Here is a 15,681-nt window from a genome sequence, read left to right as displayed (position 1 = left end):
GATAATGACACCTCTGTCACTCGTTTGTTCTGAGGATTCAGAGAGACAGTGCATGAAAGACACAGCAGCAGGTGTCAATAAACATTGCTATTGTGATCATTCCCCTTGTACTTACTAGTCTCAGAGGTGTGGTTATAGTAGCTTCCTCTGGTGACCAGTCAAATCCCCACAAGCCCATCCCTGTTTCATCTCTGATTTCAGCTGCAACTGTGAAGGACAGATTTACTCACTGAGCACTGACAGCATCTTACCTGAGTCTACCTGTGTGTCTCTCCACCTTCGCCCCAGGCCCTTCTCTGATGCCAAGAGAGCTCAGTCTCCCATGCCCAAATGCAGCTTGAAGGTGCTGGGGGTGATCATTCCCTTGAGGGCAACTCTGACCCAGTGTGGGGACAGAGGCCAGTCCACAAATGCTCCAACATCTTTCTGTGGATAATTCTCAGGGACATTTTGAACCCTTTTCAGTGGTCTCAGGAGAATCCAGTGCTTTTTACTTTATAGCATACATATCAATAATGCACATTCATGTAGATTTTTTTTCTCATTTTCTGACAAAGACTCACATTTTCTTCCCTCTTGAGTTTTGTAACCCTCCAAACAAACAAACAATCCTTGCCTTAGAATCTGTTTTAGAGAAAATCCAAACTAAGACAGTGTAATGGTAGAGTAGTTGAGAGCATGGGTTATGGAGTCATTTGTCTGGATTTGAATCTCAACTCAACGTCTTAGTAGTTATATTACCTTACGTATTTAAGTTACCTTATTTCTTTCTGCCTCAGTTTCCTCTCTTCTAAAATACAGATCATAATAGGAACTACCTCCTAACATTATGAGTAATACATGAGTTATGACAGTATAAATATGAAACACTTAGAATGTGTCTGATGGATGGGACGTTGCATGTAAGCATTAAGTCTTACTGTCTCCTCGTAAAACTCATTCTGTTGTGTCTATAAATCTTAGTATTACTTATTCCGTTCTTTCTCATTAACTTAGTGCAGCCTCCTTCTGCCCCTTTCTTTCTCTTCCTTTTGTTTGCTAGTGCTGACTGAGTAGGTAGAACAGCAAAAGTACAGCTTTGTACTTTCTGGAAGCATGTCTGAGGGCCCTTCCTTTGTGCCATGCCCTGCCCCCTGATCTGCTGGCAGACACCAGATGATGCTGCCAGCTCTCGGTTATTCAGAGTCTCTTTATCCAGACTCTTTGCTCTTCTCTCGGGCTGCCTGCCTTTTGGCTGTCACATGTTCCCTGGCATTGCTCTCAGACGGAGTGCCAAGGAGGGAAAAGATAGCAGAACTCAGATTAGCCAATTATGGGGTCTAGAAAATTAGCATTTGGGGGTCAGTGGGCTTCAGTTTTCTGGGCCATCTCTACCCTCCATTACCATGAAAAATTCAGAATCAGCCTTCTGCAATGGCAGTGTATTTTTTGTTGATTGAGATCTAATTGAGACATAATAAAATGCACAGATCTCAAGTGTTCCACTTGATGAGTTTTGGCAAATGTATGCATTCATGTAATGACCCTCCAGAATAAGATGGAAAGCCTTACTATCACCCTAGAAAAGTACCTTATTCCCCTTTTTAGTCAATTCCCCTCCATTCTCCAAGGAGCCACTTTCTTATTTCTTTTTTTATTGACGTACTGTTGATTTACAATGTTGTGTTAATTTCTGCTGTACAGCAAAGTGACTCAGTTATACACATATATACATTCTTTTTTAATATTCTTTTCCATTATGGTTTATCACCAGATATTGAATATAGTTCCCTGTGCTCTACAGTAGGACCTTGTTTATCCATTCTGTATATATACTAGTTTGTATCTGCTAGTCCCAAACTCCCAATCCATCCCTCCCCCACCCCCCTCCCCCTTGGCCACCACAAGTCGGTTCTCTATGTCTGTGAGTCTGTATCTTTTTCGTAGATAAGTTCATTTACTCCATATTTTAGATTCCACATATAAGTGCTATTATATGGTATTTGTTTTTCTCTTTCTGACTTACTTCACTTAGTATGATAATCTCTAGTTTCATCCATGTTGCTGCAAATGGCATTATTTTGTTCTTTTTTATGGTTGAGTAGTATTCCATTGTACACATGTACCATTGCTCCATTGAGGGACATTTACATTGTTTCCATGTCTTGGCTATTGTGCATAGTGGTGCTATAAACATAGGGGTGCAGGTACCTTTTTGAAGTATATTAATAGCTTTGTCTGGATATATGCCCAGGAGTGGGATTGCTGGATCATATGGTAATTCTATTATTAATTCTATTATTATCTATTATTATCTATCTATTATTATTCTATCTATTAATTCTGTTATTACTAGTTGTCTGTGGAACCTCCATGCTGTTTTCCATAGTGGCTGCACCAACTTACATTCCCACCAACAGTGTAGGAGGGTTCCCTTTTCTCCACACCTTCTCAAGCATTTGTTATTTGTAGACTTTGTTGATGGCCACTCTGACCGGTGTGAGGTGGTATTGACCCAAGTTCTTAGTTCTATTACTACATATATTTTCCTTATCTTGGACTTCACATACATAAAATCACAAATAACTTTTCATCCATTCTTAGTCTTCTTTTATTTGGCACAATCTTGATATCATCCATGTAGTTGTGTGTATTGGAAGTTTATTCTTTTTTTTTTAATCACTGGGTAGTATTCTTCTACATGAATATACCTTTTTTTTTTTAATCCATTTACCTGTCAATAGACATTTGAGTAAATTGTGTTTGGGGGCTATTTTGAATACAGCTGCCGTGGTCACTCTTTTTTTTTTTTTTTTTTTTTGGTCATGCTGCACGGCATGCAGGATCTTAGTTCCCTGACCAGGGATTGAATCTGTGCCCCCTGCAGTGGAGGCATGGAGTCTTAACCGCTGGACCCCTAGGGCAGTCCCCATGGTCACTCTTATAAAAGCATTTTTGTGTAAAAAAGTAAATAACTGGGTGTGGAATTGCTGGGCCCTAAAGTAGAAGTGTGTTCAATTTTATAAGAAACTACCAGTCAGTAGCTATACCATTTTACCCTTCCATTGACAACATGTGAAAGTTCTAGGTCATCAATAACTTCACCAGCATTTAGAGTTGTCAGTCTTATTAGTTTCAGCCATTCTAGTGGGTATGAACTGGTATCTTATTGCAGCTTTATTTTTATATTTTCCTGATGATTAATGATTTTGAGCACCTTTCACCATGCTTACCCGCTATCCCAACATATGTTTGCACATTGTCCTTTCAAGTCCTTAATGGTAGTTTAGTCAAGCCAATTTGACCAATATTTTTGAGATCCTGCTCTTAGCTGTTCGAAAGGAAAATGTGAGTATCTTGGGTTCTCTGGCAGATACAGAGAAGTTCAGGGAGTCCTCCACTCAGCAGCAGATGCTGTCAATGGTCTGCCCCTACTTTCTTAGCACTTACTTTCCCTGAGCATGTATACAGAGTCCTGGAACTCTATACATGAGAACTTTCTTTTGGCCTATGTGTATGGCAGGCCTGAAATGCCAGGGGATTAATATTTCAGGAACAACCCTCAGTCAATGACGAATGGGAATTGGAGGTTAAATACACCATCTTCCTTGCACTTTGGGTAAAATAACTCTGAACTGTGGTCTACACTGTCTCCCAGGGTCCCTCAATGGAATTGAACCTTAGTTCTCTACAGTAATCACTTATTCAACGATGTAAACTTATCAGCTCATCCTCTCTCTGTCACATTTCCCATTCTCTGACTGATTTTCTCTAGGATCGCTTCCAAAGTGAACTACTTGTACTCAAGTTCTTGCATTGCGATCCTCTTCTGGAGAAATACAGATGAGACACATTTCCAGAAATATGCATGTTGGGACATAAGAATTGTATGTAAGACTAAGAGGTTTGATGATATGCTCATGAAGTTATGACATTGATTTCCTGGGTACCCACACAAATGAAAGGACCAGATGAATATGATCGAAAATTAGTAATACCAGTGCCTGGTAGAAGCAAATGTCCCTATGGGCTGGTTACTGAGGGTTGGAATAGGTTTTCCAGAAAAGATAGAGTCTGGTAGGATCATTGAAATGTGAGCTGAGAGGAGGGGAAGGCATTACAGGAAGGAAGATGGGTTGTAACAATGGCATGGTTGTACAAATCATATTTGGATTTACAATCTACATGGAGCTTGAGAGTATACGAAAAGGGACAAAAAAATAAGACATGCAGTGCTGGTTAGGATCAAATTAGAATCTCAAATGAAAGACTAGCAAGTTTGGACTTTGTCTAATAGATAGTGGAGAGTCACTGAACATTTTTTTCAGCAGGAAGTAACACAATAAAGTAGGTTTCTAGAAAAAACTAATCTAGTGTCATTGTAGACAGTTAATCAAGGCTCAAGGTAGAAGGTTCTTGATGTAGTTTTAGTGACTCAGATATAAACTGTTAAAACCCTAAAAATTCATAGCACTATGAGAATGGAAAGGGCAACATCAATTCAAGAACTACTGAAAAGATTCAATAGAATTTGGTGACACTGATGATGGAACTTGGAGGACAGATAAAGGAGTCAAAATTTTTCTAAGGTTTCAATGCTGTTGGTTTCAAACTATTGCCAGAATATTAACAAAATCTTAAAAATTATAAAAGATAAAATTTTAGAGTAAAACAATGAATTCAGGGCTTCCCTGGTGGTGCAGTTGTTGAGAGTCCGCCTGCTGATGCAGGGGACATGGGTTTGTGCCCCAGTCCGGGAAGATCCCACATGCCGCGGAGCGGCTGGGCCCGTGAGCCATGGCCGCTGAGCCTGCGCGTCCGGAGCCTGTGCTCCACAACGGGAGAGGCCACAACAGTGAGAGGCCCACATACCACAAAAAACAAACAAACAAACAAACAAAACCAAAACAAAACAAAAACAATGAATTCATTTAATTTTATACACTGTAATTTCAACTTGGAGTCCCTTTGTGGTGATTTTTAAGGGTTATACCTCTATATCCAACAAATATTTTAAGATCTGGAACTGGAATTTAGGAGAGAGTTGGTACTGTTAAATGATATCTGAGAATCATCTTTTTAAAGCTTTGGCCATGTATGAGATCACAAAGGAAGGAAGTTAAAAGAGTGAAGAACACAGACTGAGGATTAAGCCCTGGCAAAAGACCACATTTAGGGCAAACAAAGAGAAAGAGAAGCAAGGGGGTGAGAGAAGAAGGTATAGCCAGAAGGGTTGTGGAGTCCAAGAGAAAGATGATTGCAATGGTGAGAGGATAAACATGATTAGAGGCTTCACAGGTCAAATGGTCAGAGGCTCCGAGAAGGATAAACACTCCTTGGAGCTGTAGAAAAGGCAACACATGAACTTGACCTCATTAGACTCTCAGCCTGGTTGGTGAGCTGAAATTTACATAGTAAGGAAACAATACAAAACAACATAATCACATGCTACAGTGTTTGAGCAGCACTGTGAGAGCTTTGTGAGAGCAGGAAGGCAAGGGGCCACTAAAGCCACAGGCATCATGGGGGGAATGGGACCAAATACAGGTGTAACTTGAGCATGAGCTTTGCAAAAGGAGAGAAAGGAATGTGCAGGAGGAAGACCCCATGAATAAAATCACTGAGTAGAGACTGATGTTATTTGGGAACATAATTAAACTAAGAGATGAGGATATTTCCGAACTTACTTATGCATATACTGCCTGCTTCTCCATGAATTTAAAAATCCCTGAGCCAATCTAAATGTGAAAAGAGATAAAGTACCTAAACATGTCTAGTCTGAAGAAGCTACCTGTAGAATCAACTGACCTAGTGAGAGTGATTAGGTTTAGTGTCCATAGATGCAGAAACAAAGACATTTTCAGTGCCAAAGGCAGTTTTTTGGGTGGGCTCATTTATTCTTTGAAGTGACTGTATATGTGGTAAAAAAATAATAATAATATGGGCTTTTTACGTGAATATGGAGCTTCTGTACCTAGAACCAAGCACAAATATGCTAATTTTATAGAAGTCCACTATTGCTGCTCCAGCACAGGTTTGTTCTAAGGAGCTATGCAATAGTCTGTGCTTTTGTGCTGCTGCACCTGCCCATCTCGTTGAGCTATTTGTTACCAAATGCAAGTTTGTGTGTCCAATGAACAGTGAGGCCAAACAAACTGAAACACCAGAGTTTGGAGCAGAGAAACTTTTATTGCAGGGCCATGCAAGGAGAACAGGTGGCTCATGCCCAAAAAACCCCTTACTCCTCAAAGGATTTCAGCAAAGCACTTTTAAAAGCAAGGTGAAGAAGGGGCGTGGTTAGTCATTGCAAACTTCTTGGTGTAGGAATCCTTTGTTCTTGCAGCTGTCCACATAGGTCAGGTCCTGATGTTCCTGTAAACCTCCAACAAGACAAATGTTATTCTCTGTTCTGTAACTTTTTATCTCTTTATGAATTGACTCAAAGATCAGAGCACTGAGAATAGGCTATCCTATATATTTCAGGCAATAGGCAACATTCTTTTACAAAAGGTGCAGAGCTAGCATGACTAAGCACAGGCAACAGAACAGATCTAATATGGAGTCAGATTTGTTCTTCTCTATTACATATTGAACACTTGGATAGCACACATGATTAGGGTGATGATGGGGATGAGACTGGATACAGACAGTCAAGTAAATCTGTCTACCTTAACAAGGCTAATTGGTTCTCCAATTTGTGCTTTAAATATTTTAAATTGTCTGTAAGTAAACCACTGATTTAAATTTACTTTTCCCTTGCCAAATATTTTGAAGCTATTGTGAGAGAAATAGATCTGACTACTACCTTTGAATTGCTGAGGTCCTTAATTTTTTTTTTTTTTGGTTATTTTAAGATGCCCAAATCTGTCTTCAGAAAAGTTGTTCCTCTATCTAATGGCATAAGAATCTAGCCCAGGGCTTCCCTGGTGGTGCAGTGGTTAAGAATCTGCCTGCCAATGCAGGGGGCACGGGTTCAAGCCCTGGTCCGGGAAGATCCCACATGCCGCAGAGCAACTAAGCCTGTGCATTACAACTACTGAGCCTGTGCTCTAGAGCCCACGAGCCACAAGTACTGAGCCCGTGTGCCACAACTACTGAAGCCCATGCACCTGAAGCCCATTCTCCACAACTAGAGAAGCCACCACAGTGAGAAGCCTGTGCACCGCAATGAAGAGTAGCCCCCGCTCACCACTAGAGAAAGCCCATGTGCAGCAATGAAGACCTAGTGTAGCCAAAAATGAATAAATTAATTAATTAAAAAAAAGATTCTAGCCCAATGGGAAACACAATCTCAGATAAAAGTTTCTTCCCCACTAGGTTTTCTGAATATAATGGCAGTGAGATTAGCACATTTCCCAGTGATTGAGTTGGCATGTGCCCATAGATTTATAAATAGAATTTATTGTGAAAGTTACTGTGCTACTTGGTTAAGTAGCTATTGCAATTTGATGATAGAAAGTGTTCTCTGAAAAGAAACTATTATATGCTTTATATGCCATGGCCATCTGAGGACAAAGAAGGACAGAAGACACAAGTGAATTTTGTTTTCAGTCCATTCTACCCCATATACAATTATGAACAACTAGATATATTTAACATTTGACAAATTGATTTTTTCCAGTTCCTCTATTTTTAATTACATTGGGCCAGTTGGGGGTAAATGATGATTTCAAATCCTTCATCATTTTTCTGTCATTAGGTAGTGGAATGGTGACATGTTGAAATGTGTACAGATTTCTGCTGATGTGCCCCACAGGAGAGTCATAGCCTCATGGAATTTGAAGACCATTTGGAGTCAGGAACCAACCTGTGCCTCGATCCAGCCCTTGTAAATGAAGATATTTGTTTACTGAATTCAGATAAAACTAATGGTGAATTTCTAAGGTGAACCTTGTAATGAAAGGATATTTATGTAATTGAAAATATCACCATTGCTGTCACCAGTAAAGTGTATCTCATTCCTGAAGGATGGAGTTACATGTTACAACTAAGAAAAACTATTTTCAATAAGATTAATTTCAATGAGCCTTTGTGCTTTGTGATCGTCAAAATTCTAATAGTGAGAAAACACTTTTATACTAGTCAGAACAGCATTTTATGCCTCCTCTTAGGAAATCACGCATTTCCTTTAACCAGCCAAGTCCTGTGCCTTGATCATACATGGGAATGCACACTGCTATACACAGCTGACTTGGGTTCTATACAGAGCTGTCTTTACATTGCATTTCTTTCTTCTTGATAGTCTAGCTCCACAGTGAGAACCTACCAAACCAGTAAGTCTCGAGTAACCATGAGTCCTGGCTTCAGCTCCCAGTGGAACAGCAGCCAACCAGCCTGGAATACTTACTCCTTTCCAAGAGCAAGCTTGCACTATCAATCGCATGCCAGCTATACCTACTGTACTGGACATCCTGCTGTAAGTACTCCATTTTTCTGTATTTAGTAAATTGGATGCTTTATGCAGGTACATTTTGAATCCAGAGTTGGTATCTCTCTATTAAGTGAGCAGTATTTCCAATGTTATAACTCTTCTAAAGCAAGAATATGCTACTCTCGAGTAAAAGAGATGAGCACTGGAGAATATCTTAGGCATTTAAATGACATGCTTGGATGATTTTTTGCTGAAAATTGATGTCTTATTTAAAGTCATTTCTAGGTGAAATAGGTTGGCAGAATTTTCAGAATGGTGTTAGTGTGAAGGCTCAATATATGTAGGTCTCTGGTTTTATTTTCTCCTGGCTGCTGCTTATGAATTTAGTTGGTTGTTTTTGCACTGGGAGAGGGTGTCTTTCAAAGTGGCACAGAACAGTCAGTGGAGCCTGTAGGCTCCCACTTTCATCAGTGGCCTTGTTGATATAGTTAAACAGATATTAACATACAGATATAAATTACTTAGTAGGGTATTTTCCAGTTACTACTACACAGAACTCTGAGGTTCTTGGCACAGATGACTCAAAGGGCAAGAGAAAGAAACATTTAGTGGAGAGAAACTCATGGAATTTGAGAATCTTTTTGAACAGGATACCTGTTCTTGCCATTGTTTTCTGAGTCTCGATCCAATTCTCATACACTAAGATTTTTGTTGTTATAAACTACACTTATACACTTGGAAAAATTATGATGAATGTTGATTAGGAAGACACCTGTTTTCTGCTAAAAATATAAACCTAAGACTCCTGGGTAATGAGAGGCTTTTAAAAGCAAGCCATATCCACTTAAAACAAGCAGATATAGGTTGATATATATGAACTTTATGGTAACCACAAATCAAAAACCTACAACAGATACAAAAAAAAAAAAATAAAGAGAAAGGAACCCAAACATAACACTAAAGAAAATCATCACATCACAAGGTAAGAGACTAAAAGAAAAAAGAACAGAGAAGAACTACAAAAACAACCAGATAACAAGTAACAAAATGGCAACAAATACATACCTATCAATAAGCACTTTAAATGTCAGTGGACTAAATGATCCAAAAAAGACATAGCATGGCTGATTGGATAAAAACAAACAAACAAAAAACAAACAAACAAAAAAATAAGCCCCATCTATATGCTGCCTAGCAAAAAAAAAAAAAAAAAAAAACTCCAGAGCTAAAGACACATACAGACTGAAAGTGAAGGTATGGAAAAAGATATTCCATTAAAATGGAAAAGAAAATAGAGCTAGGATAGCAACACTCATATCAGACCAAGTATACTTTAAAGCAAAGTCTGTAATAAAAGACAAAAATGGGCATTATATAATGAAAAGGGGGTCAATCCAAGAAGAGGCTATAGCAGTCACAAACATGTATGCACCTAATACAGGAGTAACTAAATATATAAAGCAAATATTACCAGACATAAAGGGAGAAATTAACTGTAATACAATAATAGTAGGGAACTTTAATACCCCACTTACATCAATGGATAGATCATCCAAACAGAAGATCAGTAAGGAAACAGTGGCCTTAAGTAACACATCAGACCAGGTGGACTTAGTAAATATCTACTGTATATTCCACCCCAAAACAGCAGAATACACATTCTTTTCAAGTGTATGTGGAATGTTCTCCAGGATAGATTACATACTAAGCCATAAAAAAGATCACAATAAATTTAAGATTGAAATCACATCAAGCATTGTTTCCAACCACAAGGGTGGGAAACTAGAAATCAAATACAGGAAGAAAAGTGGGGAAAAATCACAAACATGGGGAGGCTAAACAACTTGCTAATAAAAAACCAATGGGTCAATGAAGAAATCAAAGAGGAAATCAAAACATACCTTGAGATGAATGAAAATAACCACATAACTTCCTAAAATCTATGGAGTGCAAAAAAGCAGTTTTAAGACAGAAGTTTATAACAAAACAGGTCTATTTCTATTCCCAAGAAACAAGAAAAATTGCAAGTAAACAACTTAACTTTCCATCTAAAGGTATGAGCAAAAGAAGAAAAAATCAAAGCCCAAATTCAGAAGAAATAAGAAAATAATAAAGATCAGAGAGGAGATAAAATAGCAACAAAAATAATTTAAAAATCAATGAAACTAATAGCTGTTTTTTGAAAATATAAACAAAATTGATGAGCCAGCCTCATTAAGAAAAAAGATTTAGGGCTCAGATAAACAAAACTAGAAATGAAAAAGGAGAAGTTACAACCAATATCACAGAAATACAAACAATCATAAGAGAATACTATAAACAATTATATGCCAACAAATTGGACAACCTAGAAGAAATGGATAAATTCCTAGAAAAATACAATTTTCTAAGACTGAGTCAGGAAGAAATAGAAAAACTGAACAGACGGATGACTAGTTTTGATGTTGAATCAGTAATCAAAAAACTTCCAACAAACAAAAGTCTAGGACTGAACAGCTTCACAGGGGAATTTTACCAAACAATTAAAAGAAGAGTTAATACCTATGCTTCTCAAACTATTCCAAAAAATTGAAGAAGATGGAACATTTCCAAACTCATTGTACAAGGTCAGCACTACCCTGATACAAAAAGTAGACAAAGACACTAAAAAAAAAAGAAAATTAAAAGCCAATATCCCTGATGCACATAGATGTAAAAATACTCAGCAAAATATTAGCAAACCAAATTCAACAATCCATAAAAAGGATCATACATCATGATCAAGTGGGATGTATTCCAGAGATGTAAGGATAGTTCAATATCTGCAAATCAATCAGTGTGTTACGCCACATTAACAAAGTGAAGGATAAAAATCGCATGACATTCTCTATAGATACAGAAAAAGAGTTTGATAAAATTCAACATCCATTCATGATAAAAATTCTCAACGAAGTTAGGTAGAGGGAACATACCTCACCAGAAGGCCATTTATGACAAACTCACAGTTAACATCATATTCAATGGTGAAAAGTTGAAAGCTTTTCCTCTAAGATCAGGAATAAGACAAAGATGCCCACTCTCACCATTTCTATTTAACATAGTATTGGAAATCCTAACCATGTCAGTCAGACAAGAAAAAGAAATAAAAGTTATCCAAATTGGAAAGGAAGAAGGAAAACTTTCACTGTTTGCAGATGGCAAATATGTAAAAAACCCTAAAGACTCCACCAAAATCTATTAGAACTATTAATGAATTCAGTAAAGTTGCAGGATACACAATTAATATACAGAAATATCTTGCATTTGTATACACTAATAATGAACTATCAGAAAGAATTCAAGAAAACAATCCCATTTACAAATGCATTAAAATAATGAAATACCTAGGAATATATTTAACCAAGGAGGTAAAAGACCTGTACTGTGAAAACTATAAAACATGGATGAAGAAAGTTGAAACAATGTGAATAAATGGAAAGGTATCCTGTGTTCACGGACTGGAAGAATTAATACTGTTATGTCCATACTACCCAAAGCAATCTACAGATTTAATGTAATCCCTAACAAAATACCCATGACATTTTTCACAGAATTAGAACTAATAATCTTAAATTTTCTATGGAATCATAAAAGACCCTGAATAGCCAAAGTCATCTTGAGAAAAAAGAACAAAGCTAGAGGTATCACATTCTGTAACAGACTATACTACAAAGCTACAGTCATCAAAATAGTATGGTATTGGCACAAAAACAGACACATGGATCAATGGAACAGAATAGAGAACCCAGATATAAACCCACACACATATGGTCAGTTACTCCATGACAAAGGAAGCAAGAACATACAGTGGGGAAAAGACAGTCTCTTCAACAAGTGGTGCTGGGAAAAGTGGACAGCTACATGCAAAAGAATCAAATTGCACTTCTTTCTCACACCATATACAAAAATAAATTCAGAGTGGATGAAAGACATAAATGTAAGACCTAAAACCATAAAAATCCTAGAAGAAAAACCTAGGTAGTACACTCTTTGACATGGGTCTTAGCAGTATTTTTTGTATATGTCTACTTAGTCAAAGGAAACAGAAGCAAAACTAAATAAATGAAACTACATGAAGCTAAAAAGGTTTTGCACAGTGAAGAAACTAACAACAAAATGAAAAGAAAAACCTACTGAATGGGAGAAGATGTTTGCAAACTATATGTCTGATATGGATTAATAGCCAAAATATGTAAAGAACTCATACAACTCAATATTTAAAAAAATAACCTGATTTAAAAATGGGCAGAAGGGCTTCCCTGGTGGCGCAGTTGTTGAGAGTCCGCCTGCCGATGCAGGGGACACGGGTTCGTGCCCCCGTCCGGGAAAATCCCACATGCCGCGGAGCGGCTGGGCCCGTGAGCCATGGCCGCTGGGCCTGCGCGTCTGGAGCCTGTGCTCCGCAACGGGAGAGGCCACAACAGTGAGAGGCCCGCATATCGCAAAAAAAAAAAAAAAAAAAAAAAATGGGCAGAAGATCTGAATAGGGATTTTTCTAAAATACAGATGGAATTCCCTGGTGGTCCAGTGGTTAGGGTTCTGTGCTTCCATTGCAGGGGGCATGCGTTCAATCCCTGGTTGAGTAACTAAGATCCCACAAGTCACATGGCATGGCCAAAAAAAAAAAAAGAACACATACAGATGGACAATAGGCACATGAAAAGGTGCTCAACATCACTAATAATCAGAGAAATGCAACTCAAAACCACAATGAGATATCACCTCGCACCTATCAGAGTGGTTATCATCAAAGATAACAAATAACAAGTGTTGACAAAGATGTGGAGAAAAGTAAACCCTCGTGCACTGTTGGTGGGAATGTAAATTGGTGCAACCACTATGGAAAACAGTATGGAGGTTCCTCAAAAAAGTAAAAATAAAACTGCCATATGATTTAGCAATACCATACCTGGGTATTTATCTGAAGAAAAGGAAAATGCTAATTTGAAAAGATGTATGCACCCTAATGTTCATATCAGCCTTATTTAGCCAAGATATGGAAACAACCCAAGTGTCCACCAACAGATGTGAGATATATATATATATATAATATATATATATATATAATATATATATATATATACACACACACACACACTAACAACGGATTATTATTCATCCATAAAAAATGAAATTTTGTCTTTGTGACAACATAGCTGGACCTGGAGGGTATCATGCTTAGTGAAATAAATCAGACAGGGAAAGACAAATACTATATGTTTTCACTTATATGTGGAATCTAAAAATAAAACAAAACAGAAACAGACTCACAGATACAGAGGACAAACTAGTGGCTACCAGAGGGGAGAGGGATTAGGGCAGGGGCAAGATAGCTTAAGGGGATTAAGAGGTACAAACTGCTAGGTATATAAGAAATAAGTTACAAGGATGTAATATACAGCACAGAGGATATAGACAAAATTTTATAATAACTTTATTTGGAGTATAATCTATTGAATCAGTATGTTGTACACCTGAAACATAATATTGTAAGTTAATTACACTTCAATTAAAAAAATTTTTTAAGAGTATGTGTGCATGCTTCTCACATTAATTCCTCTAATCATCAGTAAATGTGCATTCTTCAGTGTTCAGAAGAGCCATTGTAACTTCTGCACTTTGGCTCTCCTTTTTGCATTGCAAGGTTATGAAATCATAGTGTCCCAAGCTTTATCCCAAATTGAGATAATTTGTCTCCAATATCGTGACATAAAGTCACTTAAGAGAAGACTCAAGGTATCCACTCATCATATAAATTGGTATAACTTTGTTCAAAGGCAATTTGGAAAAACTATGAAAATCTAAATTGCACATACCTTTGACTCAATAATTAAAATTTTGGCAATTAACTGACATGTACAAGATGTATGCCTAAGGATGATGCTAGCAACATTTTTACAAGTACTTGGAAAAAGAACCTAAACAAACCTCATTCATTTTCATTCATCCATTCTTTCAAAAATATCTGAAGCATGATTAGGCATTTATTGAATTCCAGAGTTCTTCCAGGTGAAAGAAGCACGGGAATGAGCAAGACCAAGTCTTGCTCTCAGGGAGCTTCCATTCTAGGGAACAGGGAAGCTGGCAACTACACAAATAAACATATGAATAAATAAAAAGAAGCAAACAAACCAGAAAAATATACAGTAGTTTTCAATGTTATGCAGAGACTCAAAATAGCTTGAGATGTTGGAGAAGGACCAGGTGGCTATGTGGGTTGTATTGTCAGCAAGTCCTCAGTTGGAGCCAGGTTTCCTCTGAGATCTGAAAGAAAGAAGAGATAGAACTATGCAGAGATCATGAGGAAGAGCACACCAAGCAGAGGAAACAGAGTGAAGGACTTGAGGCCAGACTGAGCCTGAATGTTCTCCATCCAGAGGGAGCCAGTGTGCCCCAAGGTTGGTCTGGGAAGGATAGAAGATGGTAAGGTCAAAAGGAAAGGCAGCGGCCAGAGTGCACAGCTCTTTGTAATGCAGAGAGAGTTTGTATTTTATTTAAGTCCGATGGGAAACCATTGGAGTGTTTGAAGCAAGGAAATTAAATGACATAATATAGTATATTTTAGGGCTCACTCTGGCTGCTGGGTAAAGAATTTCTGGTAGCGGAAAAAGAAGGAAATCGGGGAGTCAGATTGGGATAATATTACATATACACACACAAATGCATGTGTGCATGTCTGTGTATGTGTGTGGGGTTACTTCTGTAGAATGGAATTGAAGTTCTGCAGTAAGAGGATGACTTTTTCTTATATATCCTTTGATCTTTTTGGTGTTCAAAATATATGCAACTTGTTTTCATAGTAATAAAAGACAAGTTGTATATATATTACATAAAATTTTTTTTTAGTAACCAGTGCATATCTAAAATGTCTCCTTAGCTTTTTCCCTTCAGTCATTATTTGTCAAACAAGATTATGACAAATTATAATTTAATGTGCTATTTCAATTCATATTCTTATTGGCCTCAAGGCCATATATAAGTAGCTGACATTTATTGAGCACTTAATGTTTTTCAAGCTCTGTACTGAGCACGTTTATGTGTATTATATATGTATATATATTCAAAATAGCCCTAGGAGGTAGGTACTATTATTATCATCGTTTTAAAGATTAGTGAAATAAAGCTTAGAAAAAGTAACATCTCGCCCAGAGTTACACAGCTAGTAGTGGGGCTTGAGATTCAAACATGGCGGTCTAGTCTCTAACCTGCATTCTTACACGTTGGATTGTATGTATTATACTCCTTACCATTAGTCTTTATTTACATATTGAGAACAATCCCATAGTTGTACCTCAGATAAAACTCTTTTTAAT

Source organism: Mesoplodon mirus (assembly GCF_964341445.2).
Source record: "Mesoplodon mirus genome assembly, chromosome: 12".
NCBI lineage: Eukaryota > Metazoa > Chordata > Mammalia > Artiodactyla > Ziphiidae > Mesoplodon > Mesoplodon mirus.
This window is presented reverse-complemented; position numbering follows the sequence as displayed.